The sequence below is a fragment of the Meleagris gallopavo genome, chromosome 5 (genome assembly GCF_905368555.1).
Source record: "Meleagris gallopavo chromosome 5, MGAL_WU_HG_1.1, whole genome shotgun sequence".
Classification (NCBI taxonomy): domain Eukaryota; kingdom Metazoa; phylum Chordata; class Aves; order Galliformes; family Phasianidae; genus Meleagris; species Meleagris gallopavo.
Genome location: NC_139408.1, coordinates 35,222,629 through 35,245,989, shown reverse-complemented (window position 1 = coordinate 35,245,989; position 23,361 = coordinate 35,222,629). Strand labels below are relative to the sequence as shown.

General features: G+C 35.5%; 1 protein-coding gene across 7 annotated transcripts in view; it reads right to left on the bottom strand.

Annotated features, from left to right (window-relative positions):
* Positions 1–23,361, bottom strand: part of NPAS3 (neuronal PAS domain protein 3) — a 599,300-nt gene that overhangs the window by 33,517 nt on the left and 542,422 nt on the right. The gene's annotated exons all lie outside the window — the stretch shown is intronic.

Below are 23,361 nucleotides of genomic sequence, written 5' to 3'. Positions count from 1 at the left end.
TGATCCCAGACTTGCTATGCAGAGGTCTGCAGAGGGGTTGGTTAGTATGAGGGAGGGGACAGAGTTGGGATGTAGTTACATGTCCTCAGGCACTCATCTCACAGAGATAGCAGCCAAGCCCTTTGCATACCTCTGATGAGACTGACAGTTTAGTGAAGGAGAAGCTCATGAGTAAGACTGCATCTAAATTCAAATCTAATTAACACTAGCACATCTATAATCTGAGCCTTGAAGTTTTTCTGTCCTACCTTCTCCACCCTTCCCCACCCCAAACCCGATCATTAAAATTTCTCCTTTATTTGCTATTTAACTTTTCAGCCAGTATGGTGAATAAGAATGAGGAAAGTGCTTATTTGTTTTGTTTGTCCATTTCAAATGCAAATTTCTGACCACTCACATTAGAAGTAATTATTGCCTAAACTCACACTTAATGTACCTTCCAAGAGCAAACTATTCTATGAATATTTGTAGAAGCACCTAAAGGCAAGATGCAAAAATACAATTTCAAACACATTTTTAATTTTTTTTTCCCCTAGACCTCATAAACTAATGAAGAAATGGCTAAAAGAAATAGGATTAACTTCACAGGAGGAGCAGTAGTAGTGTATTTTGCTCCTTCTAGCTAGGCTTGCATATACATATGCTTTTTATCATTATCTGTCTTATTTTATCACACAGTTTCAGCTTATTCCAGAAACACAAATCTGTAAATACTTGGAAAAATGCTGATGGATAACTAGTAATAATGTAAAAAAATAATCTTATGCTGAAAGTGCTATGCAAAAGTATTGTTGTTCTGTTGTTTGCTCAAAAAACGTATGCTAATGTGTTTGAAGTTGGCACTATTACTTAGGGGAAAATTTAAGATATCACACTTAAAATCCATTTATCTTTTCTTGTATTTTTTGAAGTCTCTACGTCATTTGCAGCTAAATATCAACATGATTTGATTTTCAACAAGCATTTATTCAATTAAAACTCACTCTTTCATTTTGGTTCCTCATCTGAAGTACCAATGGATGTTCCAAACATGCTAGGCACACCACATTTTACCATCATCAAGTTTCAAGATTTCAGATTCAAATTACTGTTTGTTTCGTTTGTTTCTAGCTTTTTCATGGATCAAGACAGGTTCTAAATCCCCGTGTGAATTCAAATTTTATGGGTCAGCATTCAATTGCATTCTAATTCTGTACACTAGGAAACATACAACAAAATGCTCATCAGCTCTAGTGCTTGTGTGTCTCAAAAAAACCTATTACCATGCCTGAAACCCCTTTCTATGACATTAGTCAAACTCACCAAGTGGGAAATCTAATTGATAGTAAGAAACAATTCTAGCTGTCACGACCTAGCCTACATTGTGAGTATTGCCACTTTTAACATTGGTTCATGTGAATTGAGATTAGGGGTGATAGGAATTATGGGGTCAATTATCGCCAGTAGCTAAAATTAATCTCTTTATAATTCAATCCCAAAGCACTAGTCTATCATACTCTAAATCACTATAATGACTTTAATGAAGTTAAATTGCAAGAATAAACTGCTATATGGAGTCCAATACATGGATGCAGATGTAAATATTCAACAAAATTTTGATAGGAACATTCTGAAAAGCAAAACAAAATGCAGCTCTTCTGTGCTGCTTTATTTATAAATACTTTCTTCTGAACAATCAAAATCCACCTTTAAACTATAATTACCTTTCTTTTTCCAGTAATACTATATAAGAAGATTGTCACATCTAGATGTCACAGTTAGGTAGTGATACTGTGTTTTGTCCATTATATAAAAGGTGGGTGATGCTATATTCTTGACAAAAGGGATCATCAGAAACGTTTTATGCCAAGAGCTGTACATACTTCTCCAGCATTTCTCTGTGTATCTCCTAATGAATAGGGCACTATGAAATTAGTAGGGTTTTTTTTTTTTTTTGTAACTAAATGAAAGATAAACTGGGTTGTGAGATTTTTTTATTTTTTGGCTTGCAAATTATTTACTAGCAGATATTCTAACTTCCTTGATACTTTCATCATATAGAAATGGAGGGAGTTCACAATGAACTTTATGTCCTGATCTAGATTAGGATTTGACATAGACCACTCTAACCTGTGTTATTGCTTGCAATGTTGTATGATATTTGTACATGGATAAACAAGTAGGTGAACAAAATACCATTCTGCAACAATGAAACTGATAACCTTGTGAAATAAATAGAACACACATCCTGCTGTAAAATGTCAGACTGAAGCAAAACAAATACTACAAAAATCTCCTGTACTGCTTAATTGCTTTGTTAAAAAAATTCTAAATCAACTTTGCCTGACACTTTAATATCAGAGAAAAAAAGCATTATTAGGCTTTATTTTTTGCTGATTAGAAAAGAGATTTGCAAAATATTATATGTACATGTATACGAAATTTTTGGTGAGTGTGGGAGTGTTAACAAGCCACACTGCTTGGATAAATATATATTTCTTTTCTCTGCTATATGCTCTCTTTAGTCATCTGTTAGCGATAAGCACTTAGATGTACTCTACTAATGTCTTCTCATTATAAACAAGAGCATCACAAAGACCTTGATAGAACCTTTCCTCTGTCAAGACTTAAGGAAAGGAAAGCCCAGTACTTGAAAAACACATCTGGAAACTGCTCATCATCCTTTAAAGCTAAGTCTCACCTCTAGAGATGGAACTATTTTCTTTGTCAAAAGGCATCTTTAAATATTACATCTATTTTTTCACATACATGTGATGTAAGAGTAAGGACATGTATTACCAGAGGCAATAAAAACCTGGAAGCATGAAAAATCTGTGATTTTTACCTTTCAGATATCTCTGTGTTCTTCAAAAGTTAAACTTCCATTAGAAATAAATTTCTAAACTATTTCCTTTGTTCTCTGTGTGAATGACGATGCCAATTTATTATTGAACTGAAATGACCACACTGGAAAAAATTCCCCCTCCACCTTATTTCTCTTGCCGAGACATAAAATTTGAAACCTTAAAATTATAGCTTAAATCCAAATTTTGACAAGACAGTCATGTATGAAAACATCCTAATACAGATTGTGTGCCTGGATTTTTATGCAACTGTCTTATGAAAATCTCACAGATACATTTCTTCCCCCTAACAAAAAGAACTGTGATTATCAAGAATTTATATATTTGCTTTGGTCTTTCAAAGGTGTTATTGTATCTTTCCAAAATTAACATCTAAACCTTTAAAATACTGTTAATTTCAATGGCTAAGATTGGCTGACTCTTAGAAATTGTAGCCATATATTTAGAATATTTATTTACTCATATACTCACAGACATGTGGACACCTATATCTAAACTTGCCTGTAACACTAGAGAGATTTTTTTTAACACTCCACAATATAAAGCATGCCTAAATGGTTTCAGGTGATTTCTAAACTAAGATCAGACATTTGGAAACAGGCTTTCCTTTGAGCTTTTCAAAGAAAACAGAGTCTACTGTTGTTTCTGCGGTTCAGCGATATCTCAAAAAGTCTCCTTCTCTGACAAAGTATAACCATGCCTATCAACCCAAACTTCAGTATAGTCAGTATTGTCTTCTCCTCTCCCTGTACTCTGCAGTTACCACAACACTTTAAGTGCAAGCCTTGCACTTGTGTCGAGGCAACCTCCACTGTCAATACAAGTTGGAGGATAAAAGGATTGAGCACAGTCCCGCCAAAAAGGATTCAGGGGTACTGGTGGATGGCAAGAGGCCTATCAGTACCTAAAGAGGAGCTGCAGGAAAGAAGGGGACAGATTCTTTAGCAAGGTCTGTGGTGACAGGACAAGGGGAAATGGCTTCAAACTTAAAGAAGGTAGAATTAGGTTGGAGTTAAGGAAGAAGTCTTTTACTGTGAGGATACTGAGGCAATGAAACAGGTTGCCCAGGGAAGTGGTGGATGCTCTGTCCCTGGAGACTAACAGGGCCAAGGCTGAACCAGGCTCTGAGCAGCCTGATCTAGCTGTGGATGTCCCTGTTCATTGCAAGGGAGGTGGACTAGATGACCTTTAAAGGGCTCTTTCAACTCTAAGGATTATATGATCCTGTGATTCTATGATTTGCTTGTCTTCCTATGGTCAGAAGCCATTTATTTCTGGGGTTCTGCTGCCTTGTCATCTCTCCTAATCTTGGGGCTGCTCTTCCAATTTTCAGGAAAGGTTTAGAAAAATATGAAACTTGCCTATCCTTGTTTTACAGCAGCAGTTAGGTTCAAAGAGGTCCAGTAAAGTTTGCAGTTCCAGTAATACTTGCATATTCCTTTGTTAGACCTACTACATTTCAATAATGCTGCAGTATTCCTAATATGAAGTCCCACAGAGCATGCCATTTTGGTGTTGAAAATAGCATATTACTACAGCTGCAGTATGTTGATTAATACACCAGTTTGATGTGTCCCACATGCATTTAACATGCTGTACACACATGTCAATTCTATATCACATGGAGAGCTATTTTAGTACGCAAAGGGCACACTGGACTAGCAGCATGTGTCATGTAAATTAGATTGCACATGCCCAGTAACCACTCCTGGGGATTCCTGCATGTCTGGAAACCTGATGAATTACCTCACAGATAAAGAAGTTTGCAGATGCGTGCTCCTGTTGTGTCACTGTCTCTTTTCCATTCCAAGATAAGCATCATATCTTCTTTCCTCCAACTTCATAACATCACCTACCTTTTTTGCTGGACAGCATAACAGAGTAACATGTCTACTTATAATAAATGTTCTCAACTCTTATTTGGCTCAGAAGTTTGCTGTTTCCGTTTTATTCTTTAAGAAGCGCTTGTATGCCCAGAACTCTTATTTTTTCCAGACAATAGTGGTTCATCTAATGAAAGATATTGCTTCTACACATAAACTTTGTCCTACTGTATCAGGTTTGCACCAAAACAAAGGAAACCAGTCATCAGTCAGCCATTCTGAAACAGGGTTACTAAGAAAAAGAGTCTAGAAGATAATCTCTGAATCCCGAGAAACACCTTTGAAAGTAAAATGCACTAAGTCTTAATTCAGTTTTGCACTGAATGCTACCTGAACCACTGTTAAGACTTGTGGTCTTGAGCACCTTTTCAAAGAATGCAAGTCTATTTCAAGGAGGGCAAACATTATTCCCAACACATATGTAGTTTCAAGGTCAATAGCCTCTTTACTATCTGCAAGTACATTTTAAATCCCGTCAAATACACCTGCAAAAGACAGTTTGTAAATGGAAATGACATTTACATTTAAACAGCATATTTGGTCTCAGGATGTATTTTATTGTTAAAAAGTCAGTAGTACTTTCTGGAGACACTCTTGGCTTTTCTACTCTCCCCAGACATCACTTCCTCCAAATAATAAGATTCAAAAGCTATTTCACTGCTTAGAACAGACAGAAAGAGAATTTAGCCTAATCCTAAGGGTTTTAAAAATGTATCCTTTTGAGACCTCAAACACACTGCATACTTAAAGACAGGCATCACGTGAGAAGCACCATGGCTTGGCAAGCTCAGTTCATAGCTCTTGCTCAGTACCAAAAAGGACCCAAGTAGAGTATTTATTGCATATAAGAACTACTGACTCCAGCAGCAAGCACAATAGCCGGAGTCACTTTCATTCAGGTACACTACAGAGAACAGTTAGTCTTCTGCATAAAAGCTAGTGTTTTGATCACACGTACAAAAACCTCTTGGAATGCATAATTCCAACTCTCCCTCTCAGGATGCACAAGCTCTTATCTCCCATTTCTTTCTCACTAGGTAATAAACTACAGGGAAGGTTATGAGGACCACCTTCTAACTCTCCGAAAGAGCAAAGTTGAAACGAGAACCTGAAATTGCCAACCTTACACCTGTCACATGAAACTCACTGATCTGGAAGTGTCTCAGTTAGAGTTATCTAAACAATAAACTGCAACCATATTGTAGAAGTAAATGAAGACTGTTATATGAGAAATGATGCATACAACTGCCATTACAAACAGAAAAAGTAACTTTAAGAGTGTACAACAGGTGGTTTTTCAAGAGTCATCAAGTTGTAACAATCTGGGAAATGGACAAGACCAGAGGTTGCTCAAGAATAATTAATAAAAAACATATCTGCATTTTGAATAGATCAACATTCTCAGACCCTTAATGTATGGATGACTTTTTGTTCTATTACAGAACAGTACCTTCGCTTTATTATTTAGGATAATATGTTAGGAATAATTATTTAGTACAGTGCAATAAAAATTGTGAGATTAAAATCCTCCATTCAAAAGCATATTTATGTCGTAAAATATGTTACTATTCCTTCATTTCCTGTGTTATGATTTTTTACTAATTGTAACAGATCACCTAAATAAAAGATGACGTGGAGCCAACACTCCAGAAATTAGCTTCATAGAATTCACAAAACATACATTGCTGAGTTATTATATATTCTATTTTTTCATTTATTTTTCCAAATACAACTGCAAATCCACTATCATAGTCAGCCTCCTCAATAGCAGCTCCAAATATGCTAATATAAAACAGTGTATTTTAAATATATGCAGTAATTCAACATGCCAGGTTTTATTTTAATACCTTTGATTTTTTTTATTTTTATTTTTTTGGGGGGGAGGGGGAGATTTCTAACAACTAGATATATCAACAATGCATTTTTTTTCATAATCCAAAATTTACGAGCATTTGAAGAAGATCAACTTACTTAAGAAATGGATAAAGAAGAAAATGAATGAAATCATCACACTGCAACCTGAAAAAGTAGCCATAAAAATTGGTTTTATAACAGTGCACTTTTTGAAGTAATTGGCACAAAGACTGTTCTAGTGCAGATTGCTGCAAGAGCGCTCTTGGCAAGAACATCATAAGCACTAGCAAAACTTTAATATGCTCAAGCAGCCAAATACAAACTGACACTAGTAACCCACGTATAGCAACAAATGGGAAAAAAATAAAGTATCTCAATTTAATACAAACCTATATACAAAGAGATCAATTTTTTACAACTCGTGGTTTAGCATACAATCCTGCTGTCCTCAGAGTGAATATAGAGTAGCTATACATAAGAAATTAGAATTATCAATTCTAGGGAATTTCTCAAGAGTCCTTTTGATATGTAATACAGCAAGTATAATGACTAAAAAACCAGGCATCAAAGCATTAAATGAGATCAGGTTGAGATCTATTTAGAAAAGACAGATTTAAGCTGGAAAAAGAATCTCTTTTATATGACCTCCAGAACAGACCATTTGCAGAAGAATTCAAGATGAGCAGATTTACTCTTGCATATCTGCTTGCTTTACAGCTGCTTTTAAATATAAACTCAAAAATTTCTAATATTGAATTATTGGAGTATTAAGTCTATATAATAAAAATTATTAAGAACCCAGGATTTTCTTATACTCCAAACAAATATTATAATGAATTTTGCATGTTGAATTCATAGGAATAAATGAAATGGTTAATTTTAAATCTAGGTAATGCAACTAACTAATTTCTAACTGATCTATCGTAAAATCTGGCAACTGTTGGTCTAATCTAGGAATCCAGAAAGCTTAGAAATTTTGGTAGACTGTATCCCTGATTTGTGGTTAATAATTATTTAACCCTGAAACTCAAAAGATAGCTCCACTTTAACAGATTTTCCACTGCAAGTCCCTTGGTGTTCAAATGTGTTGCATTTCTTTTTCTTCTCACAGAATGTTTGAAGTCCCCCTTAAAAATAATGCCTTCAGGATATTTTTTCCTTAATACCATTTAAAGAAAGTTGAAAGCATTTAGTTATTGAAGTGTGCTGGTTCTAATAAAGGAATTGTCAACCCTGCCCACGAGCAAACTCTCCCAGAGCTTGCTATTCCTGAATGCTGGTGATCCTGTTCGAAGTAAAAAATAAACCCAAGAAAGGACTTCTGTGGCATCAGTTCCAACACTGTTTATCATAATATCTAGGGGTAGAAAACTGGCTATATCATTTTGCAACAGAGAGGCTGGAAGGTTTTTTAAAATAGTTAGCCTGAATCCTGCATGTTAGGGCAACCAAGTCTTGTTACACTAAAGATAACCAATAATAAACATTCAGATGTAGCATCTTTATTTCTATCTTTAGACTGAGAAATAAAAGTGTATTTTCCTTTTTTTTTTTTTTTCCTTTTTCCCCCCACATTTTTATTTGATGTTGTTCTTAGCAACCCAAAAATTACCTTAGGTGATTCTGTGCTCCATGAGAAAGAATTAGATAAAACAAAATATCTGATACTAATACATTTTACAGAGAAAAAAAAAAGAAAATGCTGTTGTCTGTGAAGACAGAAATGGATCCCCCAACTTAGCCTTAATTAAGACTGTAACGTTTAAGTTCTACTTCAGCTCTCCACCCAGGGTAACATCCCAGAATCTGTTATGAAGACAGCCAAGAAAAATCATATTTTCTCTTTATTTTGTGGCTAAATGGCACAATGATCTGTGCTTTTGTCAGAAAAAAAAGCAGGGACCCACTGTGATAGAGGTTGAGAACTATCATTTCAATTCCATTAATACCACAGTTCCTCTGCTTATCATAATGGTGCTGGTACAGGCTCTTACACAGACAAGCAATTATTTTGTTGATTTTACTGCTTGCATGTTTCCTCCTAGCATGGCACTCTTCCCACTTGCTGTGTACAAACACACAAGGGTTACTGGAAGATCTTTCTTGTAAAATGCCACAACCGTGACAAAACTAAAGATGGATATCGGCAAAAAAGATTAATCTTGCCTAATTATGAATGTGCTCCCTCTCACCATCAGTGACATGTATATGACTCAACTCTGTATTTCTCATTCAGAAGAAAACATATAGCAAAGTATATGAGGTAATTTTCTTCCAAATATACAACTGTATGTCTCAGAAAAGCTGCTACAAGGGGCCAGTTATCCTCCACATCCATACAATGAACAGGAGTGAATACAGAATGGTATACAGTTCTCTGGCACATCTGCCAACATCTAACCTCAGCAGTTCTCTGAACGTGTTCAGTAATATGTATAATACATATATATATATGTATATATGTATTATACATAACAGTTTTTAAAAGATCTCATATGGTCTTGATATAGAACATAACTGGCATTCAGTCTTCAAGCCCCAAGTCCTGGACTGTCCTTACAGAACCTGGTAGTAGGGAAACGCAAGGTGACATCACCAGAGTCCTTCTAGAGAAGCAACTGAAATCTGAATGAGCACTTGTCAACAAGTCAGCATCCTCTCCTGGAAGGCCAATGATGGCTGACAAAAGGAGACTATCAAGCTAGGCAAGCATATAAATGACATTTCACTTGCAGATTCTCCCAGGAGTTCTTAAACAAAAGCCGTGTGTTTGATTTGGCATTCAAAGTATCCTGTGGCAATGAGTATCACTGTTGAACTACGGACTTAGTAAGTACCTCCTTTTGCTTGCTTAGATTTTGCTATTTACTACTTTAATTCTGTTCCCCACCTCACATATTGAAATACTGCAGAAAATTATACCCTATTCACCTTCCCTTTACACTGATGTTTTTTCCATCTGCCTCCTTAGTCATCTTTCTTCGAAGCAGAATCTCCTAGGTGTATTTTAGCTGTTCTGCCACACTGATCAATGTTGTCACTGTTTTGCTGTTATATTATCTTCAGTTTGAGATGAGGTAGGATAATAAGTGTACAAGTATTAAAGGCACAACATTGATTTGTACAGTGGAATAGTGACATTTTCTTCTTTGGTTTCTATTCCTAGCATTGTTTACTTTCTGATTGCTACTGAGCACTGGGCTATTCCTTTCACAGACCATATATTACAACTCTAAGGTATCTCTTCTGAGCAGTAACAGCTAGTTCAGAGCCCATCATTCTACATATAGAGTCAGGATTGTTTTTCCCAAGTGTATTACTTTACATTTATCTCAACTGAATTTTATCTGCTTTTTTTATGGCCCCTTCTCACAGAATCATGAAGTTCTTCTGCTACTGTTCTCATTAGGCTTACATTTTTACAGTACAATAAGCACTGTAACTTTCCTGGTCTACTTGATTTTCATTTAATTTATGACTATGTAAAAAACCAAAGGCCCCAGGAACAGCAGTCTTGGAAAAAAAACCAAAAAACAAACAAAAAAAACCCAAGTGACCTCTTAAATAGCACTTGCTATTTCCCAGAGGATGCTCTCCTTCTGCTGACAGTTTAATTTCTCTGAGAATTTCAGAGATCATGCTGATCATTCTGGAAATCCAGCTATACTGTAACAAGTGAACATCTCCCATAGACATGCTTGCTAGTTCTCTGAGAAAGCTGTGTAAAAGGCTTTGACTTTTCTTTGACATATTGCATTTATTTTTATGTCTACCAATTCTGTTCTTATTTTATTTTCAGTAAAAGTGTTGCAGGTTATGAGCCTCCTTGTGCAAAGTTGCAAGGAAAGCGTCACTTAAGGAAGACACAGGGAAGGCATTCACAGTAAGCACTGTAAATTAATGTATGTGAAAAGAAAATGTATAATAAGAGACATCCTTGCTGAAACAAATCTCTTGCAGGACTTTCTGCAAAACATTAGACTTCTCAAATCTCTGGTTTGTCTCTATAAAATGTGAATGAGTATACAAACCTATTTTGCACAATTCTATCAAATGCTATAAAATACTGATAGCCTGCAGCACCATCCTAAGCCTCTCCTGAAACATTTGAAGAACATAAAAATATAAATAAATACTTTCAATCAAATCAAATTTGCAGAGAAATATTCAGTGATGAGTGCTTCATGTTTCAGTTATGTATTATCAAATCACTCCAATTTTGCAACAGATTTGCAATTCGAAATCAAGTTAATTTTATGGAGAGGAGGATTTTTTTTACTGGTATTTTAAGGAATGATACTGTCACTATTAGGTGAAGTCCATCCAAACAAGGTATGTTATTTTCTTCTTAAGAAAAAAAAAATACTTTTACTCTACTTAGAGATGGATGATCTTTGGGAAGCTCTGACCTTCTCCTTGACAGCTACAAATGGACTACTATATATGATTTGTTTCTATAAGCCACTCAATGTAGCAAGCTAGATTATAGATAGCAATTTATTAGTAAAAATTATAATAGAACAGAATTGTTTTAAATGCCAGATGTAGATAAATGGAGAGCAAGAACTGATGAGATTCATGTTCTTGAAGCTACACTGAAGAATTACAGCAGCCTCTTGGTTTATCTGCACCTGGAATCAATTCAGTAATTTTTAATTCATTGTTTTTTTGCTGTTTGCTTAACATTTGTTAATTGTTATGCAATTAATTCAAAAGTTGGCAAATTTCACATGGAGAGATTAATTTTCTTTCACGCACCCACCACCTAGAAAACTTTTTTTTTTTTTTTAACAACAGGTTACCAAGAAATTACCACCACATGAATCACATTCATAAATGAGATTTAGCAAGGGTGTTGCATGCCGTCTATCAATCCACACTAAACCTTTCTTTATATTTGACTAAGTTTTTCTATATAATTTAATAAAATTACAAGAAAAAATTAGGGCAGCTCTGCCTTTCACTTATTTCAGAACTCATTTTCTTCGAGGCTGGAAGTCTTTTTAGTCATTTAGGAGTATGATGCCTATCATGTCCTGTTGAAGTAAATTGTGTGCCTGCCCCATCACCCAGTGGTCAAAGAATTTGTACCTTCAGAAAAATCTTCAGGTTGCTCAGATGTCAAATGCTTCTCATCTGGAATGAGAGCCACTCGTTCGCCTTCGATGTCACACTCATTTATGATGGCTGAAATGTTTATTCAGAGGGGAAGTAGAGACAATGAGCGAGATTTCTTTGCTCTTGGTTACCAGAGGCTATTCATAAGTCTTCAGACTCACTACATTTCTCATTGCAACAGAAACCAGCACAGAGTGAAGGGAAAAAATAGCGTTACCAACTCTCATTTTATTATAAATCTCACCATATTTGGTGTTTAACGGAAAGACTAAAATTTCTTTTACTTGCCGTCCCCGCTCTCCTCCCGGCTCAGGTTGCTGCTGTAAACTGGATAAATTGATACAATAGATTTTTTTTTTTATATAGACAGGCAAGGAATGTGTCTTATACAATCAGTTTATTTGTGGTCTATATGAGTCTAGAATGGATCCAAGCATTTTTTTCTCAAAAATGAGGATTTTCTATCTCTCATTATCAACTCAGAGGTTCAAATAAATCTGCATAGTTAGGTAGAAGACACAGAATGAATTCAACACTCAGTGCAGACCTTAAGATACACAAGTGTGCTAGCTATGATGCATAGAAACGCTGCAGGGCTTGTAAGAATTCAACTCAGACATTTATTTATCTTTGCACAGAGAATAAAACATGGCCTTGGTTCTCTCTCCTGCAATGCTATGAAAACTACATAGAAAAAAAATCCAGTCTTTTCAGAATCTAAGTTAAAAATCTGAAGTAAGCCCTTTGGGTAACAACTAAGGGTAGAATATACATGCACAAGGGCTGCTCTGAAAGTAATGCCTTCTATTTTATTATGTTGGTCCACAATCTCAGAGGCAGACGTTGGCATGGCAGTAGAAGCTCAACCTTCCCACCAACATTCTATTACACTTTGTTGCCATAAGACAGATGGTAGCAGAGGGGCAATCTGACAGAATGGTGTCTGACATGGAAGCAAAGATGAAGGTGTGGAACTGAATTCCTCTATGCAGAAAAAAATGGTACCCACTGACATTCACTGATGCTTGCTGAATATTTATATTAATAATATTTATTAAATATTTATGAATATTTATCCCTCCAGTGGATGGAGGGAGTGGGTGGCACATTTCAGCAGTGGCAAAAGTGACATGAAAGACATGTTCCAGACAGCCATGCACAGCAGTCACACCACAAAATGAAGAGCATCTCAATCCATGTCAATCAGTGGATTCCAAACAGGGAACTGCACATGAAGCTTAATATCAGCTTCACTGCATTAGAGTGATGATGCAAGTGTCAGAATACTGCAAAGTTTGCACAGAAGGGTCCCGCAGATACCCACACAGGAGCAGAAAGAGCACTGTAAGCAAGTTTGTCAGAACCTGTTGAACTAAAGGTGGCAGTTCCCTGGATCACATCATTACCAGTAACAAGATGTGGCGCCATTGCTACAAGTTGGAGTCAAAATGGCAGTCTATGGAGTAGTCACATGTGAATTCCCCACTGAAGAAAAGTCCAAGATGCAGCTCTCAATGGGTAAAGTGATGTGCACTGTTTTTTGAGACTGGAAAGAGCTGATCCTTCCGGATTTCCTGGAATCTGGACAAACCATCAACTCTGACTGCTATATTACAGTGCAGACCAAGCTGAAGGATCGAACCTCCAGAACATAGAATTAGACATCTTCTCTCTTGCAACATTAATGTCAGGCCTCACACCAGTTTGAAGATTGTGGATCACATGGCTGGACTGTTCTACCCACCATCTAGTCTGAATTTGGCGACTTCTAACTTCCATCTGTTCAGGCCAATGAAAGACAGACTGTGTGGGTAACCTTTTCCTGGCAATCACGCCATCATAGCAGCTGTGAAACAGTGGTTTACCTCCTCTGGTGCAGATTTTTTTATGAGTGCAGCAGGCAGGCTATTGTTCATTGCTGGCACAAATGCACATCTAATGGTGGTGGCTGCTAAAAAATAACACTTTGTAGCTGAGAATTTGCTTTATCAAATAGTATTATTGTTCTCTTTGGACATGTACTTTCCATGGAAATAAACAGGAGGGATTACTTTCAGAGTGACCTAAGTACTTTCATATATGCTTTAATCACATGACCAGTCCAGTGATTTAGTGGGACTCTGTATATGATTTGCAAAATAAGTTTTTACACAGCCTTGGTATCCATTGATAAGATTATTAGAAATCTATACAGCATTTAACAAAGCAGTATCAATGGGTTTGTATAAAATGTAATTGGAATCTACAAAAATAATGCCAATATTTTTAATTTTAATAGATTTTAAAAATCATCCTATGGAAACTTTTTTGCAAGTACATAAATTCCCTCATCAAAATCTATGGCATCTTTACAGATTCCTTTAAGGGAAAAAAAAAAAAAAAAATCACAATTCTTATTAAACCTGATAGAACTTTTCAGTAAGGAAAGGAAATTAGGCTAGGAACATTTGTAAACGTTGGAAGCATTTAAATATTTTGACTCTGTGAGCTACTACTAGTTCAGTAAGATCCAGTGATGCCTAGTATTGCCTGACCATGTAAAACAGCTCAGGATTTGGCTCATTATCCTGTATAAGTCACTACTATTAACAGTTCTCCTCTTTTGTCATCCACTTATGTCAAGAACCTCCTGTAAATCTCAGGTGAAATCCACAGGACATTTTGTACAGAAATGTGCTTTGTATAATTGAGTGTCTGGTTTAGCTGCTCAATTTAAAGCAAGCCATGGCTACAACACTGTATATTTTGTTGGATGTATTTTCTGGCTTTGTGTGGTATTGGCTGCATGATCTGATAAAAACAGAGGCTAAATGAACTCAACAATTTGTATTCCTACAGCCACAAGTTTATTGGCTTGTTTTTTTTTTTTTTTCCTTGGCTCTGTCTGTAAGGTTCATTACTTACAGTTACTGCAGAATCAATTTGAAATGGCCAAAATCAGTGATGGAATTTATAGCACAATAAACGTGCTGCCGTACAAGTGCAGTTACACATGAAAGGATCTGGGAATATTTTCAGCAATCCTTCTACATAGCAGAATGTTCTGTTTTTATCAATTTAACGGAATCATCACAGGCATATTCTGAGGGGTGTAATCCTGACAGCTATACAGCAGATTTTCTCTGAGGCAGATATTTTTACAGGAAAACAATATTATTGATAAAATCTTAGCATATCAGAACACAGAAGGGAAACTGAACACATCTTTTTCATTCTCCACATCAGGCATCTGCATTTCTATTTCAACAGAAAACCCAATCCTGAACCAGAAACAGTTTAAGAAAACATTCTCACATTCCTGAGGTATATATTAATTAGTCTTCAATTTAGCAACTGTGCAATCTACAGTAGGAGCACATGGTGGGCACTATATTCTGTGGAAAACACAGAGGGCACTTGAAGCTAAAACAAAGTATATATACAGGCAAATCTGATGATAAAGTTTAGAAAGATTTACATTTCTATTTAGTCTATTTTTCTTTCCAAGTAGACATCTCATATTTTACGCCATTGGAAGCCAGAAAATTTTAACTTTTGCATGATGCATTGTGAAAAAAATACAGAAGAGACAGATGACAGGCTGCCCTCCTCAGAACTCAATTTCATATATGCATGTGATTGCTAATAGGCAGGTACCAAAAAACAATTTTCCTTGATGGAGAAGAGCTGATAAATTATCAACGTAAACTTCATCTGTGGTAGCTCCAGTGATCTAAGGCTCTTCTGTGAGCTTTATACCATCAAAGTCTGCATCTCTGCATCTTACAACCAAATCAAAATTTATGAAAGCATATGACTATAAAGTGACTGAAAGCAACTCATAATGCATGTTTGTCTACTGTGATTCAGCTCCTTGCTTCTTCAGGGAAAACTGAACTGTGTCCAGTGCCACTTTTCTAATCTTGGGCACATGACTGTGGGCGAGCCAGGCCAGGTTTGGTGATGCCTGTTGAGCTCGTTAAAATTGGGCGCTGCACTTAGGTGCCTCTTAAACATAGCTCTAGGTCTACAAGTAGACTGACCTAACCAACAGTCTTTGTAATAACACAACCATACAAATGATCACAAAAATTGAAAGCAGTTCATTATCTATGGCAAAAAATATACATATTTAATCATTTAAATAGGGACAAACAAAGAGTGGAGAAATGTATCTCTTATATTCAGAAAAAAACAGGCCTGGAAATTGCAAGACGTGATTGAATTGAAAGGGCTCATTGCATTCACGTGAAATAAACATTCCGTTCCTGCATGCACACATTCTTCAGGAAAATGCACAGAATTGCAGATCTGTAGGGGCTGGAAGGGACTTCTAGAGATCAAATAGTCCAATCCTGCCAAAGCAGCCTCCCTAAAAATTGCTTAACAATTTGTGCATTGAATAAGACTTTCCTGCATTTACAGTGTAAAGTGTTCATTTCAGATGTAAACATTTCACTAGGGCTGGTAACTACTAGTTACAGTGTTTTGAAAGGCTTGTAATTATTAAATACTGGTATGCCTGTAGGAATTCAGGTCTGAGCAGCAGTAACTCAACAGCAGATGAGCTCTGACTGCTCTGATAAAAACATATTTGCCTTGAACAAAATGAAGTGATGTTCCCACTACATATTTGATTAGAAAAGTTTCTTGATTGTGAAAAGACTGAAACATTTTGATACAGGGAAGATGTTGCTTGCAACAAGGTCACTAATTCTATAAAGTGAAGCTATGGGAAGAATCCATAATTCTTGAATTTTCTTTTAACTAGAACAATACCATCAATAAGAAAGTCATTGAACTTCCAATCTCTTGTTCTAGTCATTTGCAGTCTATATTACTCTTCATATGTCCTCAAATGAAAAATAAAAGAACAGGAATAGAGTAGAATATATCACAAAATTAGGAAATTATGTCAAACTTGGGCAGAGATACTCTTTTAATGGAGTTACTGATGTTATATATTGTTTGGCCTAGGATGGAAAATTTAGAATAGAATTATAACTGATGAGTTGTGTATAAAATAAACAGGAAAGAGGAGTGGAAATGGGAGCTTTTAATGTGTTATCACAAAGTAAAGTTAAAAGCTTGTTGATTACAACTGATAAAATAGAACTTGGCTATGGCCTTTTAACGACAAACAATTCATACAGCACTGAGAACAAGTTCAGAGAGAATAAAATACCTATCCAGAAACAGCGAAATAAAAATTGTAACCTCTTTAGGGTAACCTCTTCAGAACTCAGATCTCTATGTAATACGTATGGATTGCTAATATGGGCTCCAATATGAAGTTTACATTAAAATTTCCACCTCCTGTAATACACTTAATATTTTCATTTGTCTGAGATCTTTTGCATGAATTTTGAATCGAAAAAAATAAGACAGGTATGCTTCCAAGCTCATTCTCAGATACAGATTATTTTCCTTTAAACAGATAGAAAATTCTTGGTTCTAAGTAGTTTCAGCCAAAAAGTATAGCAGCAACAATTAAATTTTTTTATTTCATAGTGGTTATAGATGTATTAAGGTGTATAAGCTCTAGAGTCAGTATAAGCCTTGCTCAGCTTTTTTTTAAAAGCATGGGGAGTAATAAAAACTTCCATTTTATCTTCAGTGAAATAATATTGCTGAAATATCACCTCCTTTTTGATGTCAGCAATGATTTCTTTTTACCTCCATGATGTCAAATGGGAATTATTATTATTAGCATGACAGTTTCCTAATAATGCTGTAAAAAGGAGAAACTGAAATTCTTTTCACCAAACATTCTTATTCTACTTCTTCCACAGGGTAAAACAGATGGGCTTAACCAAAAACTGTGCTGAATAAAGATATTCTCCAGCTACTACCAGTGTGTAAAACAAACAAATCAAGAAGCATGCCTCAATATTTAGAAACAGAAGCATAATATCTTATTGGGTGATATAGTATCGTATAGGCATTATGAATAATAGAGCAAAAGGAAATTTGGACTACAGAAAGATTTTCTGGGAAATGCGACATGAGGCTTATGATCAACTTTCTGTTCCAGAAGGCAAACATAGCAAATTCACATGCAGATGCACTAGGTTAAGTCAACAGCTAAAGGGAATTAAAACTTTGTGCAACAGTCCTTGTTCTACCACCAGCTTTACATATAGCATACTGGTTGTAACACTATAACGTAATGCAAAGTCAGCAACAACAACAGTGGGGTAGCAAAGTCTTTGGCTGCAGTAAATAAGGACAAGCCAAAAAGCAACAGCAGGACACAGAAATGAAAGGAAAAAAAAGCTGCTTACCTTTAGAAGACCTCAGGTAGGCACAGATCTCTAGCAAGAAACCTTTGTCTCTACCACAAAGCCGTAAATGAGGTCTGGGAAGGGGTGGAGCCAGGATCCACCTCTTCCAGTTACTCAGTTATATTGCATGCATCTGAGCTCCCCTGGGTTGGCCCTACTTTCCCACCAGGTGCTCAATTACTGGTTCAGGCTGTGACTTAGCATCTCTGCTATACTGGTGTTGGACACATCAGTGAAGAACTTTGTCTTTCCCTTCTACTGAACAGGTAGATGTATAGGAACCTTGCATTGTGTTAACAACAAATAATATTAAAAATCTGTCTTCTAAGGATGTAATAGGTTTTAAACATTATGTAGACACTTGTTTGTGTAGAAAGTCTCAGAACTTGGAGAATGGTACTATCTGTATGAGTGAGTGAGACATTTTGACATGCTAGTACTTTCACTTCGGTTGAAATAGAAATGATTCTTATGATTTCTACACATGCATACTACATTTTTTTCCTTCATGCTAGATCACTAAGCTTGCAGGTGTTCAGATCTTCAAAGTGGAGAAACTTATGGTGAGTGTGAAAAAATATTTAGTAAATTGAAAAAAAAAAACACAAAACAAAGCCTCTCTATATAGTTTGTTTTCATACAAGAAAGGCAAAGTTTGTAAGGAGCCAAGCCAGCTACCAGCCCAGGAGGTGCCTGCTGCCAGTCCTGCTCCTGTCCCACACTGAGGAGGCCTGAACAATAGACTCATGGATCTCCCCTGGGCTAAATCCAAGTGGTAGGAAAACGTGCTTCCCTGCTGTAACGCTGCTTCTGTTTTTGAGGAAAAGGAAGTACTCTTCTCCAGGTGGTATCCAAGTTTGAGAACAGAGGTTCATCTTTTACTCGATGTTCTATAACTGTTCTGATGAACTTTGCTTCATTTCACTGATGTATTTTTAATTTGGCATCTCACTTTGCCTATTTAGGGCAACCATCAAAACAAAGGAAGTATCAGTCTGAGAAATTGAAGTGCGATGTGTCAGATCACAGAGATGATTTGACAATATTCATGCATTAGGAAGAAAGGCTGAAGATGAAATCCTGAATGCAATTGTGGCTGGCTCTGACACAAACAAGCATTGTTATCTTTGGCACATTACTTGATCTCTTGGCATGTCAGCAATTTCCAACCTCAGAGGAGAGTTGCAGAAGTACATTCATTAATATAAATAGCATTATAAGCAAAAGGAAAAAGCCTACAAAAGACACCACTTTCTGGAGGTATGAACCTGCACAAAAAGTAAAAGTTTAAAAAACACGTAGGAGATAGGGGTTAAAAAATGAATGAGAAGCAAAGACTCTTTTCCAAGTTCAAGACTTGGTGAAAACATAATTCTGTGTTCATATAATTTATGCACTATGCAAATAAACAAATGCAATTATTACATTATGAAGAAGTTAAGAGCAGGGGAAAAAAGAGTAACTTTTATAATGGTTCAGCAGGCATGACTTTAACAGGACAAAGGAATAGTCTGATACTTATGAACTGTGAGCAGCTAACAGATTTTAACATGTACTAAATAGAAGAACTAGTGATGAAGGAAAGATTACTTTGGAATTCATAATGACAATATTTAAATAGGGCTTTGAATATTTCCAGCTGTTGAAGAATTTTTTTTTTTTTTATTTCAAAGAATATATGATTGAAAAAAATTATTAATATGACCAAACTTGTGTAGCTGGTATGTAGAAAGTGCTGTACCACCGTAGCTATTCAATGGGACATGTACTAATTTAATGGTGCCCTTCCTTTTGTGGAGTAGATGAGGATACACAGAGCTTCATCTCCTTGAGTGCAGAAACTACACTCTTTCCTGGTGTCTGTGTCACAGGTGGATGATACATTCAAAAGGAACTACTTTCCCAGCTAAATCAGCTTGTGACAGATCACAGTTTAATGAAGTGACAAGTGAACGTAGGTACCAAATCAGTGAAATTCCTAGAAGATTTTGTTTAGAATTGTCATGTAATTCTTCAATAAATATTTCCTTGCAGAGGTAACAGTGAAAAATAGCCTCTTGCAAAACTGTAGTGTTGTCCCCATAATTCACCAATCACAGTGTTTATACAAAAGGTAAATACATATATGGTTTTGCATAAAATATCAGGATTATACCCTTATCAGTTCAAGACAAGTATTTCTACCTAACAGCTATTGATCTCATGTTACTATATCAAGATATTATGCAGAATATGAGAAAAATATATTAAATGTAAAATTCACTGAAATGCAAGTTTGGGAACCTTCCATTTAGTTTTATCTTAGTTCTGAATTTCATTGATTCATTTATACTCAATAAGATTTTAACAGTGGAAAGATGATAGTGCTTCTGCAAGTATCCACCAAAGAGCAAGATGTTCTCTTTTAAATTAACTTTGTTAGCTGCATTTTTTCAGCAGCTTCTTGTCTTTCCTAAGCATAATTTAGAGAAAAATTTTGAACTGTTGAAAGAAGAAATAATTAAGAAGCTACAACTCTGTATCTACACATCTAATACACTGTTTACATTATGAAAAGGAGATGGGACATAATATCCACTGGTAGCAGTTAGAAAAACAGCCAAGTGGGGAAGAGATGTTGGCAAAAGCATCTGCCTGAATTCTGGCACTTTGCTCCTAAATGAGGCATATTCCCATTCACTAACAAAAAGTAGAGGTATAAAACAAGAGATGATAACTTCAGAAAACTTTGGGGACTGAAGAGCTCTTGTCTTCAGCAGGCATGCCCAGCTAGAACCCTGATGACTTTCTCCCACCATATCATAGGAGGTATTTTGTGCTCCTCATGCTGGTTAGAGTTCACCGTTCTTACTCCTCTCACTGGCTTCTGTTCAGGTAAAAGAAAGTCTTAGGCCTATTGTGCTATGAGTTCACAACTAGATAATTAGTGCTTACTAATGAATGAAAGTGCAAAAAACATTTATCTCTAAGACTCAGTAAATATTGTTTTTTTAAATAATGTTAGATTTGGTTTGAAGATGATCTCTACTTATTTTTAGTTTTTTCAATTTTTTTATTATTATTTTTAATGTATCAGAGTAAAATCTTGACCTCATCGTTTTCTTTCACTGTTATAACCACTACTTTTAATAAAAGTAACTTCAGAATAATACTGCCTAAAAATCAGAATGAAGGGAATTTGCTGCTAATTTTGCCATAAACGATGAAAATAGTTAATATCTCAAAAAGAAGTCTGTGTTTGCTCAATTTAATATTTTCTTTCTTTTCAGAATCCAGTCTAAGATCTAAGGTATTTCTCACATATGCAATTTAGAACACATTGCAACAGAATCACAACTCTCAGTCACATAAGATTTAAGACATTCCTTGAGGAAAAACAGGTCTTGATACAAGTGTCACAAATGCTACAGCTGAACTCAGCAGGAGAAATGATCAAAGTCTGAATCTATCTTTTAAAGAAGGTCATTATTAAAAAGGGCTTTTATATAACACTAACTGGTTAGTTTCATTAACACTCCTATAATTAATAAATGCCTAACATGTCTCCAGGTGATAAAACAGTGCTACAAATCCTGGCTGAAAGATGCTCAGCCCTGAAAATGTTTTTTGAGAAGATGGAACTAGTAGCTGCTGAACACTTTTAAGAAAGTGCTTAATGTATTTAGATGTCAAATGTGAACCAAGCTTTTCCAGACAGCTTTCCTAATAGAATCTCACAACTCTATAGCAAGGCATAAAATGAACTCTAGTCTTCTTAATCCTGTGGCAGGCCATCTTTTCTTGAACCGTATCTTTATATTTACAGGTAGGTACTTCATAAGCCTCCGATTGGCCCATTAGTATTTTGTACTTTTATAAGTAATGCTGCAACTTTACTAGCTAAGAGACTTCTTTTGACTAAAAGGTCATCGATTTACATGGGTGAATTCTCGATCAGTTCTTTCTCTCTGACAAATTACCTCTAACTCTTCTCAGTGCTGAAAAGTCTGGGGAATGCATGTGCTGACATTTAGAAAACTCTTCAGATAATGCTTCCTGATGTTGGTTTCTTATTCCTTCTTCACTCAATTAAGGAGGTGTGGCAGTAGCCATGTGATGAAATGCTAAATTCTGCAGTTTTCTTTTTTCCTACAGAAAAAGGTCAGGATACCTTTCTGCGATAGAGTAAAATGCTTGACAAAAGATTTCAAGGGAGAAAAATATTAGAAAAGAAGAAAAGAATTTAGGCCAAGCTGGAAAGTGGGATATGTGAATTCCCTCAGGCTGTGGAGGGAATTAAATCTGACTCTAACATAGTCCACATTCCAGAAATCATTAGACCTTTATGCACAAAAAGAACTGCTTCCTCTTTCTTCTACCTTTCCTATTCCCCTTAAAGGAAATAAAGGAAAGAAAATTCAGCTGTGTTCTTAACAAGCTCATTTTGTATTGGATCCCTAAAGTGATCTTGGCATAAGGACATCTTAATTCTGAAGTTCAGGTGAATCTTTCCCTTAGATAGAAAACAATCATTTCAGTTTTAGATTAAATCAAGAAAATCACTAGGTATCTCTAGACAAATACATTTGCACAATGTAAGTGCAAAATGGCATGGTTTTGTTCCTTTAACAGAGATCTGCCTCCTTGACTTCTTGAATTAATGAATCTAAATGATGTCAAGAACTACATTTATAATGCACATCTGAGATTTCCAAGTTTCACCCAACTATTCAAGTTCTTCTAAAAAAGAAATAATAAAAATTATTAAATTCACAGTTTTAATGAAGTCAGGATTAGAATAAAAAAAAGATTAGAATGAAAAAATGATAATAGAACTGCGATGGACATAAAATTTCAACAAGAAATTTAGATTTTCGTTTTCAAAATTCACATTTAAACTGCTAATTTTGTTAGAATTTTAAATGCAAAATCTGAAAGCACACTCTCAGAAAATGGTTAATTTTAATCACTATGGTAGAAAGATAACACTGAACAAAATGGAAAGATGAATTCATATAGGCAAGAGAGACTGAGAATCTGAGAAAACACTTTTATGAAGTTTTAAATACTTCTCAGATTTTCAAGTCTATATTATTTAAAATATTTTGCTTTACAATAACTGATGAATGAGGCATAGTTAGCCAAATTTGAATCTTCCATTACTGAAATGCAGACAGTTGATGTTTGAACAAAACTTCAAAACTTATAAACTAAGCTTGCTATGTCAAATCTTTTGTATAGCAATTTATTTAATTTCATGCACTATGTTCACTGGTATGTAAAATTATGCTGTTGAGATGATGGTTTTAAGAGCCCTTTGTGATGTAAAAATTAAGGAATGAAGATAACTTTGCTCTCTTCACTGTAATTTGGTCAGTTTTATTACACTTGCTTATATTCCCTAATAAATTATTTCATATA